The 13,536-nt window shown below is 38.6% G+C and overlaps 1 protein-coding gene across 4 annotated transcripts in view; it reads left to right on the forward strand.

The window, feature by feature from the left end:
• Window positions 1-13,536, forward strand: part of MAPK10 (mitogen-activated protein kinase 10) — a 154,106-nt gene that overhangs the window by 120,222 nt on the left and 20,348 nt on the right. The window lies entirely within an intron of this gene.

Here is a 13,536-nt window from a genome sequence, read left to right on the forward strand (position 1 = left end):
AAGTGTATTATTTGAAGGCTGTTAAATCACTTGAATAGACCACTAAAGGAGAATTTAAAAAAATGTGGGGGTGGAAACAGAGATTGTTTCTCTAGAGCGCCCCACATCTGATACGCTCTGAAAGGCATGTCCGGACAGGTTCTTCCAAATATATGACTTTTTTCTTCTCTCCTAGTTGACCTCCTACATGTTATGGGACCCGCTTACTTAATTCAAGATAGTAGGCATTTGTGCATGTGTATTTTATTTTCTTAACATGTTTCATCCTGGAAAGAAAGAGGTTATTCAATTGTGGCATCTGCTTTGATGCTTAGAAATAATGTAACTCATAAACTGTGGAACAAAAACCAAGTAATGCTTTCCCCTAGGAGAGCTGCTCCTAAGAGATAAGCAAAGAAGTTAGTTTTGGGATTTGTAAGGTGCTTTATCAATGAAAATTTACCAAATGTTATACTAAGAGGAAGAATAAAAGAGTGAAAAATAATAGGAGTAAGTTAGAAGAGAGAATCTCTGTCCGACAGCTTTGCCTTGAGATAAATAGAGGTCATAAAATTGGCTAATCTCCAGAAAATATAATTATTTTGGTAATTTGCATTTTTGTCTTCTTTGCCTACCTGCAAGGTTGCTAAAATAATCAAACTAGACTTGAAATTTTTGTCATGAAAGAATCTCCTCTTCACTGTTGTTAGTTGCCATCAGGCCATTCCTGACTCATGATGACCACACATGTGCAGAGTAGAACTACTCCATAGGACTTTCAAGGCTGTGACCTTTCAGAAACAGATGGCTAGACCTGTCTTCTTAGGCACCTCTGGGTAGGTTCAAACCACCAATATTTCAGCTAGTAGTTGAGCACTTCATCTTTTGCACCACCCAGAGACTGCCCTCTTCACTAGTGTATGGAAGTAAAGGGGATCTCCAGTGCACTCTGACCCATCTGTCTATCATTGTGAGTGTTTCCAAACAGAATCTTGATTAATAAGGAAAGTGATACTGCTCTGCAGAAGTGAGGGTTTTTCTTTTTCCTGTAAGACTCACATGCTAATTATTGTATTTAAAATCTGTAATCGAAAGGCCACATCAGTTCTGTTGCCAGTAGTTATGCTTGTTTGGTGGGTAGCCCTGCTTAAGGTCCTAAATCTGCAGTAGTTTGATGCTTATAACATTTTTCTTTGTTCTTTCTGCACCAAAATCAATGAAGTTTAATTACATGATGAATTTTCAATATTATATATCCTCCTTTTTTTTTAATCTAGAAGCATACACATTTTAGAAGCATACACATAAATAATTCAATGTAAAAAATGCTTATTGCATGCCTATGCATGTTGAGGAGTTCCTCGGTGATGCAAAGGTTAATAAGCTTGGCTGCTAACCAAAAGGCTAGAAGTTCAAGTCCACCCAGAAGCACCTTGGAAGAAAGGCCTGGTGATCTATGTACAAAACATCAGCCATGGAAAATCCCATGTAGTACAGTCATACTCTGACACACAAGGTGCCCCCATGAGTCAGAATCTACTCAACAGGGCAACTGGTATATGTGTATGCATTCTGAGCACCGTACCAGAGCTAGAGACCTAAACATAAGGGAAATATTTCCCTGCCTTAAAACAAACAAATAAACAAACAAAAATAAAACCAAACCCATTGCCACTGAGTCAATTCCAACTCATAGTGACCCTATAGGACAGGCTAGAACTGTCCCATAGGATTTCTAAGGCTGTGCTCTTTACAGAAGCTGACTGCCACATCTTTCCCCCACGAAGCAGCTGGTGGGTTCAAACCTTCAACTTTCCTGTTAGCAGCCAAGCACTTAACCACGGTACCACTAGAGCTCCTTTTCTCTGCCTTAGGAGCTCACAGTCTAGCACTGAGCTTTCTTGTCCTGAGATTCAATTACCCCAGAGGTTCTTGGATGGGCTTCTGAGAACTTGTGAAAAACACACAGAAGTAATATGTGAACAATTACGTATGCACGTTTTCCTGGGAATATAGTCCCTAAATTTTATCAGGTGTTTGGAGGTCTTCTACCTCCAAAATTAATTCTTAAAATTTTAAGAAGCACTAGTTTTTTAATGTTTTGGGTAAAGGTGTTGCAAAAATACTGGTAATTTACTGTTAGTGTTGACTATTAGCTATGGACATAACCAAGAGTTATAATGGACTTCTCAGAAAATTTCAGCTTATTTGCATGGGGTAATTTTTTATTTGCAGGGAAAAGACTCCCTTATCTACTTTTTTTTAGGAAAAAGGTATAGGGGAGTGACTACATAAGTTAAAGTACTATGATCTTAATTTTTATTATTGTGATTTTTTCAATTTATTTAAAAAGATAATTTCCTACGGTTCCAGGCATTTCTTCAAGAAATGGGAGTTAATACCAGTGTCTACTCCAAGTAGCTTGCTCTTTTCTTGTGATGTGAGGTTTTCAAGGGCTTAGTTGGCAGATTGGTTTAGAGCTCTCTGGTCACCTTGTTCTCTAATAAATAACACAGGTTTCGTGAAGACAGGTCCAGCTTTCCTCATACTTTGCTTCATTTTTTTTTTTTTCTCCTGATTAAGGACTTACTCCGCTTGCAAAATCTGTGTTTCTCTGCTGTGTTTGTCTCCAAACATCTTTGTTTGTACCTCTGTTTTCTAAGAAGAGGGTCATATTGCGTGTTGTTTAGAGGAAAAGAAGTATGTGGGGGTGGAGGGGTGGGGAGCAACAGCAAAAAGACCTGATTTCTTCACCATGCAGGGAAGGCATCACAGGATTAAATTAATCAAGCATCTTGTTTCAGAAGTCATGCTTAGAGTTGATTGTGGTCTCAGGGTTAGGAGGTAACTTGAGAAGTTTCACATTCCAGGAGGGAAAAATAATTAGAAAGCAAAACCCTAATGATACTGAGAATGAATGTGTATTTTACACTGTCATGTGAAAACGTCATTAAACGCCATGGGATGCTTATGTTGATTTTTTTTTTTTTAGCCCCAAATGAAAACTGTAGATGAAGTCAACATATCATCAGAACTGTTGTTGTCGTTAATTGCCATCAAGTCCATTCCAATTTAGGTGACTGCACGTGTGCAGAGTAGAGCTGCGCCATGGGGTTTTCAAGGTTACGACCTTTTGGAAGCAGATCACCAGGCCTGTCTTCCAAGGAGCCTCTGGGTGGGTTTGAACTGCCAAACTTCTGGCTAGTAGTTGAGTGCTTAACCATTTGTACCATCAGGGGTTCCCATCAGAACTATACTAAGACCAAAAGTCTAGAGGCTGGAAGTTTGAGGAGCTGTGAACTCAACTTTTGTCTAATAGTTGAACGCTTAACTGTTTTTATCACCCAGGGTCCTGAGTGGTATATTACACATAAGTAACTTTAAAATAAAAAGAAAAAATAAGTAGGTGAAATTAATTTAAATACAATTATCATTTCAATATGCTATCAATATAAAAATTAATTAATGAACAGATCTCCAAGCCCATCTTCTGAGGCACCTCTGGGAAGGTTCAAACTGCCAACCTTCTAGCTAGTAGTTGAGTGCTTAACTGTTTGCACTATCAGGGACTTCCAACAGAATTGTACTAAGACCAAAAGTTTATAGACTATAAGTCTGAGGAGCTGTGAAATCAGAAAAAAAGTGTAAGCAGGATATATTCTTAAGTTCTAAATCATGGTAACCTTCAGATTCAAGGGAAAAGTTGAACCTGAACATTTTCTTCCAAAGTGTAGAACCATTGCTGAGGGCCTAGGGCATCTGTTATACGTGAGGAGAAAGTAGAATGGATTCATCCAACAGGGAGACAGAATATTAAAAAGGTTATACTCCCTTTTTATAAGTCTATTAAAAGTTTATGGTCTTTCACAGAGTATGCACTATAATAAAATTATTATGTCCCTTTCTAATGTCAAGACGGCTGTAAGAATGATAAAAACTGCTTCCATAACTTGCTACAGGTTTAATATGAGACTCACAGGGTCATTTTTGAAATATTAGCCCACAATATCCTGTGAAAGAGAATGAGATTTATTGTTTATAAAAAATAATTTTAATTGATAATCAAAAGAAACTCCCCTACAGCTTCTAACTCCAGAGAGAGCCTGATTTCCATCTTTATATGTTTTTTGGAAACTGAAATATTGTCACGTTCCTCTGAAGAAATGCATTTTTTCTGATAACTTCTTGTCTAAGATGTGTGTTATTGTGGACCGAGTTCAACAGAAAGCACTTCTGGTGACTTTGTCACATGACATATGTGCTGTTTTTCTAGTACAGCTGCCTGTCTCCACTTTTTTGCTGACGCAGTCTTGCTCACTTTCCCTGCTCCACTGCGTTACATTTCATGATGCCTGTGTAATCACAAATAGAAGTTTATTCTGTGCCAGGATTCTTACACACAGAGAGAAGTTCTTAAATAATGAGTAACTTCTTTTTTTTTTCCCCATGAATAGGAGGTACAAGCAAAGCAAAAACAAAAACCTTGGCTTGCATTGAGTCGATTTAACACATTGGGACGTAGAATCTAGCTTTACCAAACCAAGAGATTCTCAGGAATGGAAAGGACCAAAAGAGTCACCGAGTGTGGAGACCAAGATTGTGACATGGGGAGACAGCAGAGCACGGTGGAAACAACTCAGGGTTAACAAAGAGGAGATCTGGACCCAAAGCCTCATGCTACCTTGTACGGGTCTACTTCATTCATTCCCTAATTTTTTACTGAACTTCAATTATACAGCAGCCACTGAGGATTCATTAATTACAATAATAAAAAAGTCTAGTTCCTGCCAGTTAGTAGCTTATAGTGTGGTAGCATCGATAGATAAGTAAACAAGAAATTACAGCCACTCCGGTAAATTCTATGATAAGGGAACCATGGTGCTACAGAAGCACAAAGGAGTGATATATCCCCCAGCCCTTAGTGGACAAGGGAAGCTTTCAGGAGGAGCAGTCTCCACTGGGATCAAAAGGATGGGCAGGAATGAGACAAATGAAAAGGAGGAGAAAGAGTAGGGTCTTCTGGACAAAGGAAACAACTTGTTCAAAGGCCAGGAAAGAAGAGACAGCTGAACACACCTGAGGAACTGAGACCAAGGAAGGGAGTGGGGAGAATGCAGATGAAGAAGTAAACAAGCACCAGCCAGGTTAGGAAGCACCTTTGAGCCATTCCAAGGAGGTACCTTTGTTGAAGGCAATGGTTTTGAATTAGGGAGTGACAATGAAATTTGCCGTTTAGGCACACCATTCTTTCTGATTGGCAGGGTGATGACTAGCAGCGGAAGGACCAGTTAGAAAACTGTTAAAATAGTTGAGGCGAGAGATGGTGATAAAATGGACTTCAGTTTTGGCAGTGGGATGAAGAAAGTTTGACAGATACAGAGATGTTTCCATGATATAGTAGAACTAATTTTCTTTATCCACAAAAGTGTCCTATGAACAGTGTTTTAAGAGGTAAAATAAAATATGTAAAAATGCTCAATAAACTTTGAAAACATTAGATATTGTTATTAAAGAGGGTATTTTTTATCTGATGGATATAAATGAAATCATTTATCTCTGACAGTTTTAATCTATATGACATAAGAAATGAAAATATTCTTTATTTCTATCAGATTAACAAAAAACCTGTTAAAATTGTTTTCTTTCTTTAGTTAGCACTTACAATATTTCACTACTGAATGAAAAGCCATATTCTAAGAAAATCCTGCGTATGAAACATATGTGTTAAATGGAGAAGCAGGGACAACGGTAATGCCTTCTGTTAGTACATAGTTCTCTATGTTTGTGAACACAAAACGTGTCTGTCTCAACCGTTTTTTCCTCCTCAGCATACCTGAGGAAAACACACCAGTCCTAACCATGGCTCTTTACGGCAGTAATTCTTGATGTGGGGCGTGGACATGTCAGATTCTTGTGGGCAAATTATTAGTTGGAAACAATCTCTCGCCCTCAGGTGATTCTTTTCCTAACCCCCACCCCTGAGCACCGCCCCCCCCCCCACACCTTAGAAATCTTTGCTGTAGGAGCAACTTGAGGATAAGGGTTTTGTCTCATTCATTTTGCATTGCTATGCAACTAGGTGTTCCTAGCACACAGTTGTATACTGGTCCCAAAACAGTAGGTTTTCAGAAGTATTAGTTGAATTTTTTTTTTTTATGGATCACTTTCGTATCTATTATTTTACTTAAACTTCGCAGCACATCCAACTTCCAATTTTCCATTTCCCCAGCTGAAAGAACCCCTTCCACCACCTTTGGGTATCATTGTTCCCATTTTACAGAATTTTAAATGACTTTTATCCAATCCTGCAGCTAAAAACCCAGGCTCTAAGCCAGTGCTCATTTCATTATATCATAACACCACTTAAAAACTCCGTTTTTCTTTGTAAAGGAGTTCTTTTAATAATTGATTTACCTAGGAAATTACAATAATAATATTTGCCACTGTTTTTCTGATCAGCGTCTCCTCTGTAAAAGCAGCATACAAATGCTTTCTTACACGATGTGCCAAAGTTCTGAATCTACGGCACATGTAGGAGGGCCGGTTATTACTACATCAGCAGAACTCTTTATACTTGGTTGGAAGATTTCATTAATCCGAATCTTTATGTCATATTCTGATTTTTTCAGAGAGAATGTGCTAGAAGGAAAGAAAAATAAATTTTGTAATAAAAAAATGAATAGATACGTTTAACTAGAGTATTTTTGGAATTGAAAACAATATTAAATTTTCAGTTAAAATACAATATTACTTTTTATAAAGGCAGTAATGGGAATCCCTTTTCCTCAATGAAGTTTTTAATCCTGTAAATACATTTCTGTAGCTATATTTTCATCTGTGCCCATATTTCTGTATTCACTGTGGAGTCGCACCATTGTGTGCATGTTAAGGGGAGATGTGGTTTTTTTCTAGGATGATTAATGTCTCTAGGATGAATCATTATTGATACATGCTGCCGATGGAGGAGTGCTGAAGAGCCTTCTTCCCCTGCTCATCTTGCTTCTGTTTTGTGATGACAGCCCAAAGGTGCAAATGGCACGTTTTTGACGTGCATTACTTTTTCACCTGAAACTTTCTTCTAGTTCCTCTACAGCTCATTTTTGTCCTGTAATGTATCATGGAGGCTAATGTGCATTTTTGCCTGTGGAAGGCCTTGCAACGAGAGCTGCTACTTCTCTGAATTTTAAGTTAGCTTTTCTTTTAGAGCCTTCGGCATGCCGTTATTATGTCACACACTATGCTGAAATACTCCTTTTTTTTTTCCTATCTCCCTCAACTCCACTGCTTTAAAAGTTCCTTGGGAGCAAGAAATCAGCTTTACTTACTCCATGCAGAGAACAGTGAGGGGAGTAGCTAATACATTATTTTGCTCAATAAATGTTATTTGAATTGAGCTCGACTCAGTAATGTGGGTTAGAGAAAGCACCCTGGAGGAACTAATATCTAAAAAGAAGCATGAAGACTAAGTGGGAGTTATCCAAGTGAAGGAAGACATAGAGAAAGAAGAGTGAAGGCAGGAAATACGGGAGGTGCAGAAATCTCTGAGCTAAAAGAGGGTTGGGAAAACTGTAAGTCTTTTGGGGTGAGTCAATGGAGAAGGGTGAGAAATGATTTTGGGGTGGTAAGCAGGGATGAGGTAACAAGGAGTTTCTAAACATGGTTACAGAAGCATGAATTCCATCCATAGGATGAAGGACTAGCAAACGGGGGTAAGATATTATCAGATTTGAACTTTCAAAGTCCACTGTTTCTGCAGTGTGGGACTGGGGGACAGGTTGAAAGATGCAGGGCTGGGGAATCAATCTGTAGTAAAGTAGATTAGAAGTGATAGTGGCCTGAGCTAGGATATGAGATTAGAATGGGTGGGTAATTCAAGGAGTGTTTAGAGGCTAACAGTCACCCCCTGCCCAATTCCGACTCATAGTAACCCAATAGGACAGAGTAGAACTGCCTCATAAGGTTTCCAATGAGCAGCTGGTGGATTCAAACTGCCAACCTTTGGGTTGGTAGCCGAGTGCTTAACCAGTGCACCATCAGGGCTTCAACAATCCACATGAATTGTAAATAATTGGAGTGGAGGGTTTAAGGAAGATAGGATTCAAGGCTGACTAGCATACAGCTGTTGGTTAATAAGTATGTGTTAAATGAATGAATGAAAAAAGATTTATGACTTGGACACAGGGTGAGTAGTGGTGTAGTTACTGAGCATTTTTGTTAAAGAACCATAGAAAAATTTGATTTCCAAGGAACAGTAAAAATCATTTCCATTTTCGAGACATGATTAAGTTTTTTGATGGTAGAATGCTAATAAACTTGTGGCCTAACATCTGAGAAAACTACAGAATAGAAGGAAAAATAGGGAAAACTGAATTTAACTTCCTTATCGAACCACTGGAGCATTATTTAATTAAGCTTTCTAATTACACTCAGTTCACATTATAATTAAAATTTGCATTACTAACTTCCAAAGTCTCCTCTGGTCACTTAGTGCTATGATGTCTGCAAACACCATTAGCGCTTTCCATGTATAACACATTACAATACATTGCTTTGCACGTTGCAAGTTCTCAAGGGAGGTTTATTGAATTAACTGGCTTGATATTTGTTATGTGTTTGGAATTAATTTCCTCTTGTATAAAGCAATATATGAAACTCTTTCCAGGTAATTAAGACTCACATATGTGTACTCTCTATAAGTTTCTTACAGAATCTGTTTTTTAAATCAAAATCTTAACATTTGGGAGTTGGAAATTAAGGCACAACTAATCCAGCTTTGGAAACCCTGGTGGCGTAGTGGTTAAGTGCTACGGCTGCTAACGAAAGGGTCGGCAGTTTGACTCTGCCAGGCGCTCCTTGGAAACTCTATGGGGCAGTTCTACTCTGTCCTACAGGGTCGCTATGAGTCGGAATCGACTCGACGGCACTGGGTTTGGTTTTTTGGGTTTTTTAATCCAGCTTCCTCATTTTACAGCTGACGATTTGAAGGTAAATGAAACTAAGCGATTTACCCAAGGTTACTCAGCCTAACTGTGTCAGAGTGAAGAGTTCTCTGAGTCCAAGTGCTCTTTCCATTGTTCCTTTCAGGAAGTCTATGACTCATTCTGGGGGTCCGAGAGCCTCCTCTCTCACATTAGTCTACAGACGATACGTGATTATGAGATCCAAATGCCATGGCCACTTTGATTACAATTCACAAATCTCTCCATCCTATTTTTTGAAATTATGGTACATGATGTTTTTGTTTAGAAATCATTTTATTCTGTCAGGGAATAGATATGATTGAAGACTGAGAGATAATCAACTTCTCAAGGATACATATTTAGGCAAATGTCAAAAAAACTTGGTTTGATTATCGAAGAAGCAGAGTTCATGATCTTGGCTGCGCATTAGAATCACTTGGGGAGCTTTTTAATATCCTGACACTGAGGCCACATCTCAGGACAATTAATCAGAATCTCCAGGTGGGTTCCAGGCAACAGTATTTTTAAAACTCCCAGGTGATTCTAATGTACAGCCATAATTGAGAGCCCCCGGGTTAGGGCAATTGGATGAAAATGATGAAGTCATACACGCATGCACTTAAGTACCCTTTATTTATTGGGTCTTTTTTTCCAACCACAAGGTGGCAGCATCTCAATACATTGCACATCCTGGCTTCTATGCAAAAAATATGCAAGGACGTGGAAATTTCTATCTATGACATTAATTAATAGCATTTTTAGGATCCCTCTAGCTAGACATAACATTGGATTTTTTTTATTTCTGTTTTCTGTTGCTTTGTTTGCCTAAGAAAAAATTAAATATATTTATTTCAACAGATTAAATAAAAAAAAAAATTAGAAGGAACTAGATTATAATTGAGGGAGAAAAACACAAAGAACAGGGATTTTTTTTCAGCTAGATTTGGGTTTAACAATTGACTCTGCTTCTTACTGGTAGGGTGTTTAATCTTTTTGTGCTTCAGCTGTATACCTGTGAGAGGGGAGTTGTTACAATGGCTAAATGAGATACTGTATGGAAATCCATTTTGTATGAGTAGAACTAGGACGGTGATGAGAAGGAAGATGACAATGCTGAGGTAGAGTCAGTTACACAAAGCCCAGGAAATCTACGGTACAATAATCTCTTGTTTATGGCCTTTCTTTTCTGAATGTGGGTCTCTTCCTTCCCTTCATGCTTCCTGTTTTTCAGTTTCTACTGGTAATGACTACCTTATGCAAATAAACATGCTCTAGCCTCTTTCATTTTAAAGAATAAACATACCCAACATTTTTACTACACTTACTACTTTTATAGCCAAGTTTCTGTAAAAAAACAGCAGTCTTTGTTTTCTCCTATCTCCACCTCTAGTTCACTCTTTAAGCCCTGAAACTCCTTTCTTTAAGATCCTCGGTGGCCTCCTAGATGCCTGAACCAGAGAAACTTAGCATTTCACCCATCTTTGATATTTGAATGTGTGGACAACACCATCCACCTTGACAGCTTTTCCACCTCGATTTCTGTGATGGCACCGCTCCTATTCTCCTGCAGTCTGCAATGCTGCACCGGAGTTGTTTTCTCTTTTTTCAGAATTTTGTATCCCAAGAGCTGTCTCCTTATAACCCTCATTTCATTTCTCCTTGTGCATCTTATCTTTGACCATGGCCGTAATTTTAAATACCATAAGTAACTCTTGCATCTACACATTGTCCTATATAGCTTCCTGATTTCCAAATCTATACATCTAACATATTGAACATCACCAGACTTTAAATTGGCACCTCGAAATTATCGCGTCGAATAGTGAACTGGGCATATCCCCTATACGTGCGAAACCTGCTTCTCCTCCTCCCACCTTCCATCTTTCAATTCATGGCACTTCCTTTCACCCAGATGACTGTACCCAAATCCCTAGAAATCATTCTATATTCTTCCTCAGCCCTCTTTAAATCCAATTCGTCAAAGCTTGTCAAATCTTCCCACCCCCTCCAAACAAAACTTCTCAGAACGGTTATCCAATTTCATGGTCTTTGTCTCTTACCTCACACTTGCTTTCTAACAGAACCCCATCTGACTTCGGCACTGAAACACCTCTTGTTAAGGTCCCTGCCTCTGTCGCGCCCCTGTGCTAGAGTCCGCCTTCCTGCCCTCCCTTACAGAAAGCCCCTGAGTGTACGGTTCCCAATGCCTTCTTGCCCGAGAATCACCTTCGCAAGCTCTGCTTCTAGGAATTCAACAGAAGACAATTTAGGAAAGGAGAATTAATCAGATTAGTTTCCAGAGACGGATTTTACTATCCCCTTTTTCCCCATTATGAAGTAATTTTGACTCGTCAAACTTTTAAAAGGCATTTATTCCACCTGCAGTATTAGAGTCTTTCTTTTCTATTCAAGAGCACAGATATAGTTCCAAAGCTTGCCTGAACATTTTTTTAAAAAATCAACTGATAGTGTATTACAAGTTGCTCTTTGTGTGCTTTTAGAAAACAATGAAATTTTTGGTAGTTGGAAACGGCATTACCGCATTTGCTGCGCAGTAAGGTCACATTATAGAGAAACTCTAGACAATAACTGTATTTGGTCAGTTCTTTTGGTAATTGTTCATGTTGATATTATAATGTTATTAATTTGGCAGTTTGTTAAGGTGATTCGTTAAACAAATAATGGACAATAAAAAAAAAAAAAAAAAAAACTGTTCCTGGTCCTACAGGAATATAACATTTTAGTGTTTTAGAGTAAAAGAAAATACTAAACTGTGCCATGAGCCAAACAATAAAAGTACATATCACTTAGTGCTACTACATGAATAATTCATTTTAAAAGAATCAGCACAAAGCTGGTTCCTATGAGGCAGAGGTCAAAGATGTCCCAGATGTCTGACTTTTCCAAGCTGCTGTACCACTCCATCATCTCCAACATCAGCTACTTCCTCTTGCCTCAGTACTCTCCCTCCTGTCTCTGGGTTCCCTAATTCACTGAAATGTCTCACAGAACTCACGAACCATGTAAAGGAAGTGGCTCATGTGGTTCTGGAGCCTGGCGAGTCCCAAATTCATGGTCAGGCATAGACTTCTTCCTGGCCCTCAGCCTCTGCCCAAAGCCACTCAGCTTTCTTGCTCCGTGGGCTGGGAAGCCCACTGCGCCATCTCCTGTGGGTCTCTGCTGGTAGTCTCTGCTGCAGGTCTCTCCTTTGCTGGTGGTAGGTTCTCTGCTCTGCTCTGGAATTGACTTTCTTTTAAGGCAAAACTGACCAATCCCTTCAGTGGGCCACAATTATTTGCAAAGCCCCCCCCATCAGTGGGAGACACAAGACCATGGCTAGAAAGGTCAAACCAAAAGTAATCAGTCACACTGCAGCTCATAACCAAATAAGTAAATAAACAGGTGCCATTGAGTTGATTCCAACTCATGGCATCTCCGTATGTATCAAAGTAGAACTGAGCTTCACAGGGTTTTCAAGGGCTGATTTTTTTGGAAGTAGATCACCTGACCTTTCTTCTGAGGCCTGTCTGTGTGAACTGTGCAACCTTTCAGTTAGCAGCTAAGCACATCTGCCATTTGCAGCACCCAGTGCTACATAAGAATTATTATATCTAATGTTTTATTTTCTAACTAAGAGGTTAAAATTTTGAGAAGTTTTATTTATCCAAATTTTTAAATCCATTTGGAAAACCTATACAATATCTACAGACTCAAGGAAATGTGAAATCAAATTTTGCGTATTTTGTTAAACGAATTATCTGGTCTAATTTTGCAGTAAAATTTACCCTTCTAGGATAAGCCTCACGACAAACCATGCATCTTTGGGCAATTATCACGTTGCGAAGGTTAATAAGAAAACACAAAGCACATTTCAATTGGGTCTAATACCATTTACTTTGATTTAGCTGCTGAATTAATAGAGAATCCACGCACTGAAAGACAATGCTATTTAAACCTTTCACTGACATCTTCAAGAAGGTGCCATAAAACAGAAAAATGGAACAAAACCATATTGTGTGCTTAATGGGAACAAGAGAAGCGGAAGACAAACACCAACTTGATGATAATCAGATGGTACAGAACATGACTGATATGGAAAAAATGTTAATTCAGGGCTCAAAGATGGATAAAAGGAATAACTGTACAACTCAGATTTCTCCTAACTCTTTCTCGTCCCTTTTGAGATACACATGTACAAAACAGAGGCCCTGATATTGTCCGAGATATTTTGACAAAAAACATGCAAGAAAATAAGTGTGTATTGCCCATCTGTATGTTAGTTGCCGGAGCTAGCTACGTGTATGGACTGATAGAAAATTGGAACAGAAATCAGTGTGGCAGGCTCAAATTTGTCATGAATGAAACCCTTTGGTATGTGTTGAATTTCCAATTTAACATTTCTTCAACCCATAAGAATTCCTTCTTTTCATCTTTTCCTATAAGAGACTATACATTTTATTCCTAACTCTGCCACTGATTAAGTCTATGGATTGTGGACAAATCACTTATGTTCTCTGAGTTTCTGTATTCTCATTTATAAATTGAAGAAGGGTGGGTCTAGATAATCCCTAAACGCTCTTCCATCACTAGCATTCTA

Source organism: Loxodonta africana, chromosome 5, assembly GCF_030014295.1.
Source record: "Loxodonta africana isolate mLoxAfr1 chromosome 5, mLoxAfr1.hap2, whole genome shotgun sequence".
Taxonomy (NCBI): domain Eukaryota; kingdom Metazoa; phylum Chordata; class Mammalia; order Proboscidea; family Elephantidae; genus Loxodonta; species Loxodonta africana.